Genomic DNA, 3,813 nt, shown 5'->3' with positions numbered 1-3,813 from the left:
TGTGAAGCAGAGGCTAGGCACCCTCAGTGCCGTGGGGAGGAGCAGCAGAGATCCTGTGGCTCTGCAGGGACCTCAGATGCTGGCGGCGGGTGACAATTGAGGCGCATCACCCCTCAGCTGACTGCGTGCTCCCCTACAGCTAATGTGGAGTGTAGATTGTGGTTGCTTCCTTTAGATTGGAGCTGATGCAGCCTGCTGGTGGACGCCACGATGACCGTGACAGAGGGATGCCACAGTGGACCTCGTGGCCCCTGCAGAGCTCATCCACCCGGTCTTCTGCTCAGCTCCTGCACTGCCACGTGCTGCTTACTCTGAGCAGTGCCTGAGCACACGGGAGGTGTCCCTGCCCCATGCCAGGCGTGTTTGCTAGGCAGGAATGTACGAGTGACAAACCATCCCGCAAGCAGGCAGCACGCAGGTGATGCTAACGTCAGGAGTGCCAAGGGCTAATTGATCTGTCAACAGCTAGCTATTAATGATGTACCTGGGACAGACCTTCCCACCTCAAAACCCCACTGGTAAAGAAACTGGAGAGATTCTGGGCTCTTGCTGAGGTGACAGAAATGGCAGATGATCAGTAAAGTGACTGAGGAGTGCTGCTTGGTAATTAAATGCTAAAAGGCGCCACAACAAAAGTGAATGAAATGGATGGGACCTACCTGGCAGCCTCAGGAAGCTGCTCAGATGTGTGCAGTACGGCTGGTTGTGTCAGAACAGGTCACATTTGTAGTTAACAAAACAAAGCAGAGATGGCAAAGAGGTCAGCAGCAACTCGCTAGGAATGTGCAAGCAGAGAGCCAGGCCTGAAAAGTGCTGTACAAGACAGAGGGGAGCTCTTGCTTTGGGGTTGTTATCTGTGCTCAGGCTTTCAAATTCTGGAAGAGATTGGTAGAAGTACTGAAAAATAATCATCTCTTTTATTTATTTCCTGAGCAAGGTGGAAATCCTCTTTCTTGGAAAGGAAGTTCTCCATTCTTTTGAGAACTAACATCCCGTGGGACTCCCACCACCGGCAAACCCCTCGTCAGCTTTTTAAAAGCCTGGATCACACGAGCTTGCACCGTTCTTGACTGGAGTATCCAACTGGTATGGGAAATGCAGAGAACTAAATGGGAGGGCCACGCCATTTCCCTTTGTGGCAAGGGACTTGGGTAACTCTGCCACTGTATGTGTCTGCTCTGGGAAGTAGTTTTCCCCTCTGTAAGGGAGCCGTGAGGTGAGCATCAAGATGATCACGTGAATATTTTGCCACCTTTCCGTCTTGACCTATCTGCTGCAAATTCCCACCAGCAGTAATAACGACAGATTCTTTTGAGGCAGGTTTCCCATTTCGGTGATCATACAACCATATAGGAGTCTCTGCCATAAAGGAAGGAGAAAAGCGAACGGACTTCCACGTGTAGGAGCGTCAGATGGCTGCGCCTGGAGGGACACGGCCAGCCCAAATATCCTAAGCCTCTGCTGCTTGCCCTGGAACCCCACTGAGCAGAGCACGGTCAGCCTCAGAAATGAACTCGAGTCTGGACCTGAGTCTTTTAACGAGCACGGTGGTGCATATTGGGCTGAAGGCAAATGTGAGTCAAAGGGGTCGTATTTTCCCCAGAATATCTTCCCAAGCAGTTCAGGGGCTTTTTGATCCAGTCTGTTGTCTACTCTCCCTCAAATGAGTTTTCTTTTCCCATGAGAATACATACAGTTCCCATACATTCTCCAAATGTATGTAAAATTCCCATGTCTTCAACATCCTGTGGCAGTGACTTCCTCTGCCCTGCTACATGTTAGGTGAAGATCTGCCTCCTTATTTATTTATTTATTTAAAATTTGCCACCTACATGTTTCATTTTATGCCCTTCTGTCTCTTCTCTTAGGTGAGACAGCAGACAGTTGTTTCCCAGTCTCCATGCTTCTTGTCGTTGAATAGTCCTTTCTTTTGTCTTTTTTTCTCTTGACAGGACATCTGCTCCCTGTAGAAGTCAAGATGTGGCTGTACCCTGCACTCACGCAGTGACTTAAGGATATCTCCTGTTTCTTGCAGTGGTGCAGGGGCTGGGACGGTAAGGAAGTGGGGGCCTCTCCAGGTTTGTGTGCAGATCCTGGAAATTTTCCTTGTGTTTCTTTTTTTGGGGGGTGGGTAGCGGCGGGGCTGATGGGGAGAGGAGCAGAAGGGCTCATTGCATGCTGGACATGAGGAGCTGCCTGTTGCTGTAAGCCGAGAGTAGAAATAAAGCTGGCCATGCTTTTGATTCTTTTGACATCTGTATTATCAGCTACACATGCACTGTGAACTTGGGGACAAAACATGACCTTTGATTGGTGTGTTTGAGGTCCTTGCTTTACATGGCTTAAACAACATGTGGCAAGGTCAAGCACAGCAGAGAACCAACAGATGAATAAGGATGGATTATTTATTTTCCTGAAGAGTTTTATTTTGAATGTAGAAGCTGTGACTTGTGCCCAGGAAGGCAGAAAAGGCTTGCACTGAGCCAGATGGGGTCTGGTACATGACACAGAGATGTTTGTTGGTCTGCAAGTTAATTTGGATCATCTCATTCCTGCTCAGGGGGCTGTGGCTGAGTGCTCTCAGCCTGCACCATGCAAGACCTTCAGCTAAGTAACCTCTAGCTGTAATGCTGCGGGTAGGAAGAGACAGACAACCCCCTTCTGGGAGACCTGGAGGAATAGATGAAATGTGGGAGAGGAGGCAGACAGGTATCAGGAGCTGGTCTGGGGTCACTAGATGGTGCTGTTGATCTTGAAATGAGAACAGACGGCTCAGAGGATGGCATCTCCTGAAGATTGCACCCAGAGCACCTGCCCAAAATTATGTCTGACTGACAGCATCTCACCTGCTTCCCAAACACCACATGAACTTGCTCTTCATGCTCTGACACTGAAGCCGTAGAAGTGAACTACATCAAACGTGGGAAGTTCAGAAATTGGACGAGTGTCTGCTGTGGTCCCACCTCACAGCCGTAGCTCTGCCCTCCCAGAGCCTGCAGGAACAGCGCACGGGGGAGGATATTTTAAAGCCTGGACCGCAGAAGAAATACATGTGAAAAGTGACCACCAGAACAGGCTACTTTATGTGGAGTACCACGTATTATCTCCCGTCTCCATGCCTTTGGTTGTGACTGAGCCACGGTTGCCTGTAGACAGCCAGGAGAGCTCATGCACTGATGCAGAACATCATTTCGGGATCAGGTTCATTGGGTTTAACAAGCAGAAGGTTGTTGTGAGCTGGCAGCAGGTATAGCAGTGGTGCAGGGCAACGAATGATATCCTGCTGGGAGGTGGTCTCACCCTTGGGACTAGCAGGGCACAGAAAGTGTCAAAGTGTGTGAAGTTTTAAGGGCAATGTTTTCCAGGCAAAAATTCCCAAAGACAGTGCAGGTGGAGAAGTCATGCATAAGGCATGCCCTGGAGTCATGGTTCCTGGGGAGGAAACAGCAGCTGGGAGTGCTGGTGGCAACCTGGGTCTGAAATGCTGCTGCAAAGCAGGCAGATGTGCACGATGTACAAAGTTGTTAGAATTCAGTTTATCTGAATAGTTGATAGAATATCGGTGTATCTCTGTTTTAGGACCAGAGAGTCTTATTTGGTAAGGATGGGCCTGAATATTGGTAAGAGCTGGTGAAAAAGTTCAGGATACCATGTCCTTCTGAACTGTATCCCGTACACAGCTTTTCCCTGTTGTTCCCTTTCAAGGTGTGGCTTTTACTCATACCCAGCATGAAGGCAGGCGAGCAAAGACAGCTCTTGCCGCTCATCCCTGCATCAGGCCATATAACTCAATGGAAAAAGCAGATTTTTAAC

General features: G+C 49.2%; 1 long non-coding RNA gene across 1 annotated transcript; it reads left to right on the top strand.

Annotated features, from left to right (window-relative positions):
- Nucleotides 1–1,024: 1,024 nt before the first annotated feature.
- On the top strand, nt 1,025–3,464 carry LOC121077988. The gene is made up of 3 exons (XR_005824404.1): nt 1,025–1,574; nt 1,953–2,054; nt 2,561–3,464. It is a non-coding gene; the product is annotated as an uncharacterized LOC121077988 (long non-coding RNA).
- The last annotated feature ends 349 nt before the right edge of the window (nt 3,465–3,813 follow it).

The sequence above is a fragment of the Cygnus olor genome, chromosome 14, assembly GCF_009769625.2.
Source record: "Cygnus olor isolate bCygOlo1 chromosome 14, bCygOlo1.pri.v2, whole genome shotgun sequence".
In the NCBI taxonomy this organism is placed as follows: domain Eukaryota; kingdom Metazoa; phylum Chordata; class Aves; order Anseriformes; family Anatidae; genus Cygnus; species Cygnus olor.
Note: the sequence above shows the minus strand (reverse complement) of the source record. Positions and strands in the feature narration are given on the sequence as shown.